Source organism: Pipistrellus kuhlii, unplaced genomic scaffold, assembly GCF_014108245.1.
Source record: "Pipistrellus kuhlii isolate mPipKuh1 unplaced genomic scaffold, mPipKuh1.p scaffold_m20_p_17, whole genome shotgun sequence".
In the NCBI taxonomy this organism is placed as follows: domain Eukaryota; kingdom Metazoa; phylum Chordata; class Mammalia; order Chiroptera; family Vespertilionidae; genus Pipistrellus; species Pipistrellus kuhlii.
Genome location: NW_023425482.1, coordinates 12,261,630 through 12,276,858, shown reverse-complemented (window position 1 = coordinate 12,276,858; position 15,229 = coordinate 12,261,630). Strand labels below are relative to the sequence as shown.

General features: G+C 40.4%; 1 protein-coding gene across 2 annotated transcripts in view; it reads right to left on the bottom strand.

Moving 5' to 3' along the window:
• The window catches only part of MAF (MAF bZIP transcription factor), a 343,929-nt gene that overhangs the window by 248,598 nt on the left and 80,102 nt on the right, over positions 1 to 15,229 (bottom strand). The gene's annotated exons all lie outside the window — the stretch shown is intronic.

Sequence of the window (15,229 nt, the reverse complement as noted above, 5' to 3'; positions counted from 1 at the left end):
CCAGTGGTTGAACATCAACCTATGAACAAGGAGGTCACAGTTTGATTCTCAGTTAGGGAACTATGCCTGAATTGTGCCTCCTGTGGGGGGCACACAGGAGGCAGCCAATCAATGATTCTCTCTCACCATTGATGTTTGTATCTCTCCCTCCCTCTCCCTTCCTCTCTGAAATCAATAAAAATATAATTTTTAAAAATTGTATATTTATTGCATTGTACCCCTTAATTAAAAAAAAAAAAAGATAACTGAAACGACTTAAAGGAGATATTTTTCCTGTTTAGGGAAACTGAAGTTATTTTAAAATGAAGAAAAAAAGAAAAACATGAAGAAGTCATTTTCTCTATCTGAATCTATTCCAAAGATATGACAATTCTCAACGCACCCTTTGGGTGGAGGATACCTTTTTTATTACTTAAAATGCAAAAAGCTAATGTGGAAAGAATACAAAAAGGAACAAAAGAAAAAATAAGACTGTCTTAATTGACTTAATGTTTCTTAGATTCAGGAAACTTAATCATTGGAGAACTTTGGGGGACTTCAGAGCACACCCAGGCCACTGGGAATCACTTCTGGCTCCAAGAACCTCTCTCCCCTGTTCCTGATGGTAAATAGCTCTGCTTTTGTCTTTGCATATGGATGAAATCTCCAGCCTGCATTTTAAATAAGATCTTCCAGTGCAGAGGATAAGGCCCTGTGCTCCCTGGGATTGAGAAGACGCAAGGAAATTAGACAGCCTGTCAATCCATTTATTTGAGAGAAATGTGGTTACAAATCAGTAGGAGAATTATTTGCATTAAGGATGGAAAAGTAGAAATCTCAAGCCTTTAAAAGTCTGTGCTGGAGACAAGGAGTGGCACCCTGGCATGCCTGGCACTGCTACCAAGGATCACACATCCTGCCCATCCCCATTTAGGAAGAGTAGGCAGAGAGAAAGCTGGGCTCCAACATGGCTCTGACACTTCCCAGCCAGCCAGGGACCCCTTTTCAACCTGTTTCTTTCCCAGTTAGTGAATTAAATAAAATCTGCTGTAAGGACTCTGGGGGAGCAGCCTGGAGAAAAACACCTTGCACTAGGCATCTAGAATATTAGATCCTCCTCCCTCCTCTCCCATTACCCCTATGGGTGCAGCTGAGAGAGAAGGCTCTGAGGTCAGACTGCTTGGGATTGGAGCCTGATCCTGTCAGTTAGTACCTGATTGGCCCTGGGTAAATTCCAGAGGCCCCTATAAATGGGAGGCTGTATGTTACATTGTACTAACTCCTAGGATTACCCTGAGAATAACAATGACAATGCTTGAAATAGGTTGAACATGGTGTCTGGAACACAGATTGTGTTCCTTACATTGTAGACTCCTAAAATTATTATTATTTTATTATTATTATTATCATACTAGAGGCCTAGTGCATTAAAATTGTGCACTGGAGGAGGGGTTCCTCAGCCCAGCCTGCACCCTCTCACAGTCCAGGAGCCCTTGGGGGATGTTGGACTGCTGCTGAGGCAAGAGAGGCTCCCACTACCGCAGCTACACTCACCAGCCATGAGCCTGGCTTCTGGTTAAGTGGTGCTCCCCCTGTGGGAGCACACTGACTAAGGGCAGCTCCTGCATTGGCTTGCCCCCTGGTGCTCATTGCATGTCATAGTGACTGGTCAATTTGCATATTAGCCTTTTATTATATAGGATTAGACAGAGAGATTGAAGGAGCCAGCCTTCAAAGGAAAAATTCATCTTGGCCATTTGTTGATTAATGTGTAACATGTTGCTAGCTAAAGTGTCTTTGAACTGCTCTCAGCAGCCCTGACCTTTCATTTATCAGCTTTTCCTCAGCATTTGGGAGAACGAATCTTCCCTCAAACATTGTAGGAGAGGCAACTGGTGTGATGCCCCAGGGAAGGCCAAGGCAAAGTCACCTCTCCTTCCAGACTTTGTTACTGCCCTGTTGGTCTTCCAGGCAGAGGACATTGTATTGTGAAATTGCCCAGCTTCATTACAATGATATCCAAAACCAGAGTAGTACTGGTGGCTCTGCAGACACTCCCATCCTTCTATCCATCCATCATCCATCCATCCATCTTATGAACACTGAACATGTGTTATATATCAGTTCCTGCAAAAAGAGCAAGGAATACAATGGTAAAGCAGAGTCTTCTCCTTGGAGAATTCACAGAGAGAGTGCATATGGATGTTTTCATTGCATGAGATGAGCTCAATAGTTGAGTGAGGGGCTGTCCTATTGGAGAACAAAAGATAAGTAATAATTCAGTCTAGGGGGTCAGGGGAGATTCCTTAGAGGAAGAAATTATCTTCTTAGGCTTGAAGAAAGGTGTATAGAGAATGATCCAGAGAGAAGAGTTAGCACAGTCCAAGGGATGGCAGTGAAAAGTTGAGTGTTAAATGCCTATGCAGAGCAGAAGACGAGGGTAGAAAGGAAGGTACAGGGTCAGAGTATGGAAGGTGTTCTATACTTGTACTTTACTTATAAGAGGTGGAGAGCCGGATGAGAGTGGTCTGTGTGGGATGTGGTCAGATGAGTTTTTTCAGTGACCCTGAGGGAGGGAGACAAGAGTAGTCAGGCTCTGTGGTGGTCAGAATAAGAAAAGCAATGATAGGCCTGGAGAAGAGGGCAGGCATCCTAGAAATATTTAGGAGGTAGGGTATGAAGTAAACAAAAATCAATAAGGATGGAAGCCAGTATTTCCTGAGAGTCCAATTAGGTGGGAATGCTGGAGGAGGAGCTGAAGGAAAGAGGAAGTCTGTTTAGACATGATGATTCATTGTCTACAGTTATGTGTGGCAAGGTAGACTGGCAGTTACACTGAGTGGCCAGATTATTATGATCTCTGAATGCATAATAATCTGGCCACTCAGTGTATATTCTATACAATCCTATATAATAAAAGGCTAATATGTAAATTGTCCCCTCTACCAGGAGTTTGGCCGGTCAACTGCCCATGTCCCCTCCACCTGGCCAGTGCATGAATTTGTACCCCACCCACCCATGCACAAATTTATGCACCAGGCATCTAATATATATATTGAGGGCCAGATTTTATATATATATGTATATATATAATGTGTGACCGCATCCCACATTATTATAATAATCTGGCCACTCCGTGTATATTTCAAGTCCAGAGCAGATATGAAAGTCAAGAAAGTAAATGAGGTTATGTAAAGAGAAAAGACAAAAGAGCCAAGGATGAACCATGGAGGACCACTTTGTCTGCATAGCAGTGATTCTATAGGTTATACACTGGAACGGCTGCACATCTTTCAAATACCTTGGACATCAGCACAGCTGGAAATCTCCCTTAGCCTTGAAGGAGTCACCAGCCATTCGAATGAGGAAATAATAAAGACATCACCCTACAGACTCGGATCCATCAGAACTTTCTGTGCCTGAGGAAACACAGGACTTGTGTGGGCCAGGTTAGTATCCCTCAGAAATGCTGTAGAGAGGATCCCTCTGCCTGAAAGCACTCAATGTGCTTTAAGATTCTCCAGTTTTAATTGGATAAACAAATAATGGTACATGTATACAATACAACTCACTGCAGCCATTAAAAAGAATGAGATGGATTTCTATGTACTGACATAAAAAGATACCTCAGATGTATGGCTAAGTGAACATAAAAACACTAGTAGATGCACACATATACACAAATGTAAATATAGTATACTAGTAGACTTGGAGGAACATATGCCCAACCATTGGAGAGGTTGGGACATATTATGGAGTACTTTCACTTTCTAATTTATGTGCATTAAGATACACAGATATCTATTTCTTTGGTAATGCGAACAAAAATTGTGTTGTGACTCTGATATTTCTAACTGTCTGGGTCCCACTCCTGGGCTGTCAAGTCCCCAGCAGTGCTCAGTACTCCGGGTTCTCTGACAAGGGAAAGGAGGGAGAAGGAGCAGAGACTGTGGTTTACTGAGGATGTTTGATCACATTATTAGTAGATGATAATGGTGATAATGAGGGGAACCACGAGTGCACATTGGAGAAATCATGTTAGGAATCAGAGAAAATGGTAATGAGAATCTACAACTAAGAACATACACATAATCTGATTCAGATAGGATAGAAACAGAATCTGAGGGTGAGAGGAGGAGGGCCAATATTTAGACCAATCTGGGAGCCCACCAGCTTGATTATAGGCAGTGCGGGCCTGACAGCTTAAAGCAATGCTGAGGACCAGATGTGAAGGCATAGCCCACATCACAAATGAAGCAGACATGCCGGGACCGGTTTGGCTCAGTGGATAGAGCGTCGGCCTGCGGACTGAAAGGTCCCGGGTTCGATTCCGGTCAAGGGCATGTACCTTGGTTGCGGGCACATAACCAGTGGGGGGAGTGCAAGAGGCAGCTGATCGATGATTCTCTCTCATCAATGTTTCTGACTCTCTATCCCTCTCTCTTCCTCTCTGTGAAAAATCAATAAAATATATTTTTAAAAAAATGAAGCAGACACCAAACTGATCAGGAGTTGGCGGAGCCCAGTGATTGAGAAGCAGTAGCTGCCTCCTGAAATTAACCAGCATACTGACATGAGGGTAGAACCCCTAGTCAGCCAAACAAACAGGCAAACAGAACTCTTTCCAAACAGTGCGATCACATGCTTAGTGCTGATTCCTCCTAGCAGGGACACAGAACAGGCTCAGCTTTAAAGTCCCGGGTCCCAATCAATTCTGAAGTCGCCATTCCAGGGCCATTTCTCCCTCGTGAAATCCATTACCATCATTCCACTCAGAACCTCAGTTTCCAAGCCCAGCTTTCTCCTGTATCCCATCTGTAAAGGAGCCTGGGTTTGCATAAACTGTTGCTCTGCCCAGAACAGCCGACCATTCACATGTAACAAAATAATAAATGTTCTGCTGTGGATGAGCAAATTAGGCCAACTGATGAACAGTTTTTCATAAGAGGATTTGCTTACCTCAACCCAATAAACCAAGTCCTGGAAAAGTCTCATCCTATCAGGCTGATACCTGCTCATGAAAGGCTTGGGTTAGAGCTGGCTAAAGAGATAGGAAATGGGTGATTGAGAATTTCTTCCTGGTAAAGAAGTGGAGGAAAGGGGGAAGTTGTGAGGAGCATTTGGGCCCGATCTGGCTGTGACTGCAGCTCCTTCACCAGCAACCTTCTTCTACCCACCCCCCCCTTTTTTTAATTGTCTTTTTTAAATTTATTTTTATTTTTTATTTATTTTTATTTTTTACATAATCTAGAACAGAGAATGGGGGCCTAATAGGCCAGCACGGTCACCCCAACACAATTAATTAATTAAATGTCAAATTTGAAATATGTTTCCCCAGACCAACAAATCTCAAAGGTCTTTGTGAATAAAAATAAAATGTGAGAATAAAATGCCCTGAAGAGACAGTGTGGGCATAAGCATAAGCTTTGAAGACTAGGTGTTTAGTGCACTGTTTAAGCTGAATCAGCCTCCATAGACTTTTTGGGATCAAACATGAAGAATGTAGACAGGAAGCATCTATTATGTTTCTTAGACCTGGTCAAGTATGGAACTAGGGTGAGGAGAGTGGGACTTTCATGGTGGGTGTAAATTTAAGGGAACACCAAAAGTCAAAATTACAATTAATACAAAAAAAAAATTGATGCCCAACAATCTATGATGAGCAAATATCAGAATATGAAGTAAAAAAACAAGATCCCACCCTGTCTTTCATTTCATGTAGCCCTAGGCTTGCACTCTCTGCAGCTAGAAAAACCTAAAACACCTAAGAATTTGACCTAAGAAACACCTCATTGGGTAGATTTATATACCCAATAGAAATGTGTTCATGTATCAGAACTTCACAGCAGCTCCAAAGAACTGAAATGTCCCTCAACAATAAAAAGGTAAACTGTACTCTGTCTATCCAATTGCCATCCAGCAATGAGAATCAACTATTGCTGTATGAACAAGCAATGACTCTTACATAGGTGTTTTCACTTTGGAAAAATCTATTGATTTGTGCTCTTTTCAGCATATAGTCATAGCATACTAGTCATACTTCCATAAGAAGATTATTTCCAAAAAACAAAAAGTGGGAAGCTAAGGACAGCCTACATACTCCTCCTGCATTAATGTGTATTTCTCAGGGCACTGTTCTCTTTCTGTTGACTTGGAAAGAAGATATCAGGACTTTCTGAGACAACAACCTCTAAGGGAACACTCCTCCCCAAAGCCTTATCAAGAGCAAGAAGCTAATCCCAAGTCTCTGATCCTTTGTGGGTGGGTATTTTTTTTTTTTTTTTTTTTTTTTTTTTTTTTTTTTTTTTGTGTGTGTGTGTGTATGTGTGTGTGTATTACTAAAAACTGGAATGTTCTTTCCTGGGACCCACAATCCCTGGTTATATCAGGATTTCCCTGAAAATCAGGCTCTCTTTCAAAAGGCTTAGGATTTATGATTCTTGGGTCATTTCAACAGTGACAGCAAATGCTAAACATTTCCAAAACCTCTCTCATGCTTAGCTTAACCAGGGCTGGTGAACACAGTTATATTTGTTTTCTATTGCTGCCATAACAAATGACCACACATTTAGTGGATGAAAACAAACCATATTTATTAAATGATAGTTCTAGAGGTCAGAAGTCCATATGATTCTCAGAGAACTAAAATTGAGGTGTTAGCAAGCTGTGTTTCTTTTTGGGGGCTCCAGGGGAGAGTCAGTTTTGTCCATTCCGGTGGTGGCAGAATTAAATTCCATGGGGTAACAATACTGCCTTCCCTTTTTCCTTGATGGCTGTTAGCAGGGGTGGCTTTCAGCTCCTAGGGGACTTTCTCCAGTTTTTACACATATTCCTCTACATCTCAGAACTTGCCATGGTATCATGTCCTTCTTAAGCTCCCATCTTCAGACCTCTTCTGTCATCAGATCTCTCTCTAAGCCCACCTACGAATGATTCTACCTTTTTAAAAATTAGGTGATGAGATTAGACCCACCCATAAAATCCAAAATAATCTATTATATTTCAAGGTCTATAACTTCAATCACAGCTACAGTCTTTTTTGCCTTTTTCCTAGGTGACATACTCACAGGTTTTAGAGGTTAGAGCATGGATGTCTTTGGAGAGGCATTGTTCTTACTTTCACATCTGTTCTCCTAAAGAGCTTTTACACTATCTCAAACTTTTGACACTCAAAAAACAAACAAAACAAACAACAACAACCAAAACCCTCCAGGTTTATTTGCCCCAATGAACGAAAATAAAGAAGACACACAAAAGACTTCTCTAGGGGAGCAAAAGCAGTCTCTATATTTGTTCATTCACTTAACAAATTTGAATTCATTCATTCAACAAATATCTGGGACTGTGGGTATAGTGAGGAACAAACCAGAATAATCTTTACCCTTATGTAGTTTCTATTTTAGTGGGATAGAGATAATATACAAATAAATAAATTATGTGGTTTAATATGCAGCTTCTAAAATGGCTCCCAATGATTCCCATTTGAGTCCTAGCCAATACTTCAGTTGCAGCCTTGTAGGATACTATAAGCTAGAGAATCCAGCTAAGCCATATTCAGATTTCTGATCCATGAACAGTATGTAATAATGTTTTAAAGCCACTGAGTATTGGGGGTATTTTTTACACAGAATTGGCTAATAAATATACATGTTATGTCAGATAGTGATAAGTTTTAGAAAAAAATATATAGCAAGGAAGGAGAATAGGAAATTCAGATGAGAGTTTGCCTTCATGTGGAAAAGGGTTCCCTGGAAAGATTTTACATGATACTAGTGGCCCGGTGCACAGATTCCTGTACATTGAAAGGAAATTAATTAGAAGAAATATTTTAATATCACTATTTGCCCTTTCTTTATAATAGAAGTGTCAAGTTGTGCCAATATTTGATCTTCAGACATATTCTATCAATGCTGCTGCTTTCTTTTAGCTTCAGAATGTCAACAAAAACAACCAAATTCACTATCAACAATGGCAGATCAAAACACATGTTTGCAATGAGAGCTTTATCATTTATTTTTAAACTGCCAGTATGTGTCATATGTACTGGCCAGTCGGTCGGGCAGGCAGATGAATGGTCAGTCACATAGCCTTTTATATATATAGATCATAACAAATTCTGGGATTCAAGAAAGGCTACTAGGTTGCTAATTTCTGTGGTGGGTGGGGTTTTTTGGCATTGACAAGTATAGTGAGCAGCCTTAGAACTGTCATACAGAGTGAGTTTCAAATACACAACCTGAATTCTTTTACTGTACTTGATTACTCTCCCTGCATGACTCCCTGGTTTTTGTTATCACAGCTGTTACTAGAAATTCCCCGAGTTTTATTAAAAGAGCACTTTCTTACTGTGGAATTCTATAATATACCTTATATGTCTGCCTTCATCTATGTAGACTGAAAATTCCATATGGACTTGGTTTTCAATGGAGGGGTTCATATAAGAAAGGTGTTCTCTTCAAAATGCAGAGGACAGTGTCTAGAGATGACTTAAATGCAAGGATAGTTAATAAACGATGGGGCTATGAAAATAAACACTCCAGTGGAGAGAGAAGCAGGTCATGCCTATGACATCCACTGTTGTTTTAATATGTAAGCCTGCCACACATGCAAATTCATCCCTATAACCAAATGTGTTTTGATTTTCCAGAATCTGACTTTTCCAATCATGATAAATTCCTCTGATTATTTCTTTTTCTCACAAGTTATAATTTAAGGTTCTGTATAGTAACAGTGGGCTTGCGAATATTGGTAGATGTAATTCTTGGTCTTGGTTGAGGCAGAAACTTAAGTGAGTGTAACGTTTTATATCATCAAATAAAATCTTCTGAATAATAATAATAATAATAATAAAAACATCTTTCCCAGGTCTCCCAACTCTCTGAAGTCATTTAGTTTCTTCACCAAAATGCAGTGCCAGTGACTGTATTGAAAAGGCCTAAGTGGTGGCATATAAATTTTCTCTTTTACAAAGAAGTTTCAGAAACAGGCAAAGAAAAATTGAACTCTCTATGCCTCAGAATCCGTGTTTAAAAGAAACAATAACAGAGGGGCCAGGGATATGTCTGTTACCACTGCTGCAGATACCCTCTCTGAGATGCTTCTTTGGGCTCAACAACTGGGTAAGATGCTGCCTTGTATGCCCTTCAAACTCTCCTACCCCTCTGTTGCCCATGTCTCTCCCGTTGCTGTTAGCTCTCTCACCAGATTCAAAGCTATGAACAACTGTTTCAGTTGGGCACTTCACAAGGTCAAGGGCTTGAGAAATAACCTGGGCTGATATCTTGTCCTTATTACATATGCTAAGCCATGCATTCTGCCCAGAAAAAAAATGGGGTACCTGTACCTTTATCTAATTCACCCCAATGCCTAATATGGGCCTACACTGGCCGTGAGAAAAGGAGTTTGGTGAGATCAAGACCAGAGGGTGCACTATGTGAGCCCCATAACCTGGCACAATGCTTGGGATATAATGAGTATTCAATATGTACATGTTCATGAATTACTGAATCGATTAATTAATTACCTGGAAGGGAGAATGAAGCAGAAAAGCAGAAGCCTCTGATTTTTCACAGTAAATCAGAGAAAGCTGAGACTGCTGTGAATATGTAACCCCTGAATCTTGGTCTTCTTTTCACATCTACTTATTTGTTATGTTTTTTTCCTATTGATTACCTGAGGCACATCATTCTGAGAGTAATGAAGAATGCACCCAGATGACAAAAATCAAGGGAGAAGACATGAATGTGGGGATTTCCATTTCCTGCTGTCCCTGTTCTGGATGAAACCAACAATATTGCTCATCTGTGGTCATTTTTGCAGAAATCATCCTCAGATTGGCCAACTGAAGTGTGGTCAAGCAGGGAGGCAGTGTTGACTGGCCTCTGAGCTCCAGGTCTTGGGCACATCTGCTAAGATTATAACTCATAAGAGTTGAGATCAAAAGCCAGAAAACTTTATCAATGGTAAATATTTTGGAGTTTGTGGGCCCTGGGTTCCATTGTAGCACAAACACATCTATAGACAGCATGTCCACAAGTGGGCATGGGTGTGTTCCAATAAATCTAAAATTTGAATTTCACTTAACTTTCATGTGTCTTGAAATATTACCCTTTTAAGAAATTTGTTTTCAGTAATTTAAGAATATAAAAGCCGATCTTAGCTGACAGGCCATATAACACAGGCAGGAGGCCAGATTTGGCACAGGGCTGAAGTTTGTGGAGCCCTGACTGAGAGAGTGCCTACCTGGTGCCAGCCCCTGTTCCAGGTGCTTACTCATTTTCAAATCACACCAGCCCTGTGAGTGGGGGACTATTCATATTTCAGTTCTGCACATGGGGCAGAAACAGAGGTGTTCAGGAACTAGTGCAAGTTCCCACTCCTACTCAGTGGGAGATCTGGGTTCAAACCCAGGCGGTCCAACTCCAGGACCCTTGTATACCCTAGCCCAGTGCAAAATTGCTTTTTATTCTCACAGCTCTTAGAAGTTGTGGCTGCTCCTGTCATATGCTCATTGGCATTGTTATGCATTCTTTCAGGTATGCAGAAACACTTCGACACTGTCCCTGACCCCACAGACATACTAATGGGTTAGATAGAAATAAAGCATTATGGGAATATACTTGCAAGACATCCATCTATGTTTTTAAAAAGCCTTTATAAAAGAAGCACTCCCCAGACTTATAAGGTGTCAGACATTATAGGGAGACTATCATGCTCAAAGTCCTGGAAGTATTACAGCCTACTTGTAACCAAGATGCAATCTCCATTGTATTAGTCAGCTTTTGCTATAGTAACAAGCAGCCCATGAATCTCTATAGTGTACAATAAGCATTTGTTAGCTGCTCTCTAGCTTGTTACTCTCCCTGTATGACCCCCCTCATCACTGTTGTAAGTTCTGAGTCAGGTCAGGTCTTTTCCTCCTGGGTCTCATTCTGGTTGCAGAATGAAGGAGCAGCCACTATCTGGGATGCAATCATCTCATGGCAAAAGGACAGGAGTGCAAGAAGAGAGAGTAAAAAATGCATGAATTGCCAAGGTAACCTCACCTACTGCAATGAGAGGCAGTGCAAAACCACATGGCAGAAAGGCTATCATTGGCTGAATGTTAGCTCTCCAAAAAGATATGCCAATCTCTCAATCCCCTAAATCTGTGACTATTACCTTCTATGAAGAAAGGTGTGATTACGTTATCTTACTGAGAAATTAATCCTGGATTATCTAAGTTGACCCTAAATGTAATCACATACATCTGAGAGAGAGAGAGAGAGAGAGAGAGAGAGAGACTCTCTCTTTCCACTGGGTTGAAGATTATGAACCCAATGGAGTCCCTTGAGAAGTTGGGTGGTTCCAGGAAGAAAAGAGACACCAGGGCTCCTCCTTCAAGCTCTCTTGTGCTCAGAGCATGCAGTTGAAAAGCCATCAGGGGCTCATCTTCTGGGAAAGGTGCTCTGTGTCAGCATCATTACTGTTTTTTACTGTAAAAGTTGAACAAGCATCAACAGGGATGCAGATTGGTTTCCTGCTAGAAGCTTTAGGGTTCACCGAGTCTCCTGCGTCTCCTTCACTGGAAGGGAGGAGTAACTAGAACTTCTCGGAGGGTATCTGGAAGAATTTCAAATGCTGACTCAAACTACCACAAACCCTAGGAAAAGTCACTGCCCGGTTCCTTTGTATTTCTACATCATGATCATGGATGGTTTCCTGTTTCTAGATAGAGGATCCTGACACAGCACTAGTGTATTGGTCAATTAGGGTTGCCATTAAGGGTGCCCTTGATGGATGGCTTAAAGCAACAGAAAAGTATTCTATCATAGTTCTGGAGGCCTGGGGGCCTAAATTAAGGTGTCAGCAAGGCCACACTCCCTCTGAAAGCTACAGGGGAAAGATTCTTTGTTGTCTCTTCCAGCTTCTGTGGCTCCTACAATTCTTGGTGTTCCTTGGCTCTTAGCTGCATCACTCCAATATCTGTATCCATCATCACATCCCTCTCGTGTGTGTGTGTGTGTGTGTGTGTGTGTGTGTGTGTGTGTGTTATTTGGAAACCTATTTCCAAATAACATTACATGTTGAGCTTCTGGATAGACATGGATTTTGGGGGATGCTAGCCAACTCACTACAAATGGGAACACTTCTTTTCTGTTTCTCTATTGACAGCAAACCTTGTAGAGGACTTTATATGACTCCAAACTATCTAAAGTCACATTTCATTCGAAGTCCAACTTAGATTTTCCTGATTGTAAACTCTCACGGAGACTCTACAAACCCTCAGCTGCAGTGTTGTTGATGCTGAAATCATGCTGAATGCCAAAATTACATCAAACAACTGCACTTTTTTCTACCAGAAAAATTGGATTATTTCACTTTGATTTACATGGCATTTTCCCCCTCTCCTCTAAATGCTGACTTTGAAATCCCCTTCAGCACTGGACAATGAGAAGCAGGCTGTGTTTTCATTGGGAAAGGAAACTTTCATTATATTTGATACCATATTTTTTCTCTCCTTGATTTGAATGTTATAATTGGATTGGTGAGCTATTTATTAGGAAATGTATGTTTTATTTTCCCCACCTGCTTGAAGGGCATCTCTTAATTTGATTCTCTCTTTGGACTTCTGAGAAGTGGCTGCTGGGTATTATTCCCAACAGAACTCATTTATTTCAAACATTTATTTAAGAGTATCATTTTTTAATAATTCTGAGGATAATTCATAATAATTTCCACCAGCACTGCAATTTTTAATTTCAATGAAATGTATGTCACCTACTCTCTCTATGGGTTTTTCTCCCAAGAGACCCTGAGCTGTGAGTGCCAGAGTTGTTCAGGCAGGTCATGTGGTGGGAAGAACACTGGCCCAAGAGTGAATGGCTCCATCAACTTGACCGTGACTAGTCTATGATAAGCCTGCTGGCCTCAGTTTCCCATGGCTAAAATAAAAGGGTTGGACTTAATGAGTAGTGTCAACACTTTTAAACCTCTGCTCCATCTAAATCCTGACCTTAAAGAATAACATGAAGGGATTAAGCAAAAAATCAAACAAAACAAACAAAAAACTCATAGACGCAGACAAGAATATGGGGTGATTATCAGAGGGTAAGGGAGTTGGGGAAGGTAGAACTGTGTAGAGGGAATAAATTGTAATGGAAGGAGACTCAGCTTGGGGTGGTGAATACACAACACAATATACAGATGATGTATTATAGAATTGTACTCCTGAAACCTATATAATCTTATTAACTGATGCCATCCTAATAAATTCACTTTAAAAGAAAGAGAATAACATGAAAAGCAGATGAAAAGCCCATCAGCCAATTACTGGTAACACTCTTGGGTGTTACAAATGTTCTCTATCTTCTTTGAGGTGGTGGCTACATGGGGTAATCCACTCAACAAAATTCATCAAGCCATTCACTTAAACTGTACAGATCTTATTACATACAGGGTCTCCCCCAAAAAATGCATACAGCTGATAGCTCAATTTTGAAAATGAAATGTCTTTTAATAAACACTGCCTTTATAATTATTCAGAGTATGTGTATACATTTTGGGGGAACACCCTAATATAAAAGTTCTTAATAGGTTGATTAAAAAGATACATGCTTTTACCAGAGGAATTGAGCCAAACACTATGAAAACCAGTAAACTAGTATATTCTAGTTCTAGCATTGTAGAAATGTCTGAGCACTGAAATTCAAGGTGTAAAGTTGTTCAGAAGGGTGACTTTGCTTAAGGAGAGGACACCAGTTCAGAAATCAATTATTCCTCAACTTGAAGAATTTCCAATATTTTATTAAATTCATCCTGTGTTTCTCTTTTCTCAACAGCCACCTTGTTTATATTCCATTCATTCACTCAGCAAATTTTTATTGCATGTCTACAATGTGCCAGAAAGTTTACTAAGCAGCTAAAATTCCTCATTAAATTCCCACAACCGCAGAGCTACTAGAACTTAGATGAGTTACAAATTTTATTAAAAAAGAACCTACATTTTCCAAGAGCTTTTAAAAATTAAAGTAAATCAAATTCTCAAAGACTAAGCTACTGTAATAATCCCCAGTTTAAAATCTCTTTTTGCAGTTAGGACCCACTTCCACACTGCACTGAAGTGGCCATGCCTCCCTTGTTTGGCTCATTCTGTGGATATCATTGTGGCTGGTTCTCTGAGTCTAACTTCTAGAGTGTGAACTTTTCTTCATCTTTACCCTTAGAGAAACTGTTTTGTTTTCTCTTCTTGGACAAGGAAAATCACATGACTGATTCTATTTCCTCTTGTGCTTTGTTCACCAGGAAGCTCACAGTTAAATGTGTGGGCAGATCAGAGCAACTGTGTTTGGTCTGCACTTCTGCCCTACAGTTTCTTCCTAGTCTTGATTTCTTTTTCTGATGTGCTATTTACATCATTCTCTTTTTTACTTTTTGGTTATCTATTCTTTGTTGATGGAATTAGGCCAAGTATTCATAAGTAAATGAAATAATCAAGGCTATAATTTCTATTTCTAACATGCATAGCCTATTGTACATATATGTTATGTACAGGGACTGTCAGTATCTCCTGAAATTTTCCAGTCTTCAAAGATTTCATTAAAGGATAAGTTCTTCCAGTCATGTGATTTTAGATATTATCTATCAAAATGTTAGAATGAGATATCCATAAGTGACTTTTTACCTCCAATTGAAGCAACCTCGACAGGGTTATCTTGCTGTTACATGAATTTAAATACAGCTAAATTGAGACATTTGAAACCCTTTTCTGAAGGAGGCAGGGGCTGAACCAATTTGCTTATTATAAATCATCCCCATCCCTTCCCCTCTTATCCCTTCCAGCTCATGGCACTCACCTAACCCTTTCACACTCCCATTTCCTGGGATAGGTGATGTAACAGAAGCTCAAGCTCTGGAGTTAGATGACGAGGGGCTGAATTCCAGTTCAGCCTCTTCAGCAGCACGACTTGGACAAGTTACTAACTTCTTTGAGACTTTGCTTTCTTACCCAGGGAAAATAACAAGTGCCTTTCCTTGCGGGGCTATTGTGAGGATTAAGTGAGAGTTCTATATAACTCATAGAGCATAATGTCCGGCTCAGAACAATTACCCAATAATTCTTCATTGAGTGAAGGGAAGGGGGAAGGAGGGATGATTGATCGACAGATGATGGATGGATGGATGAATGGATGGATGGATGGATGCATAGATAGATGGATAGATGAATGGGTGATGGATGAATATAGCACAGAACATGCCGCTAGGCAAACAA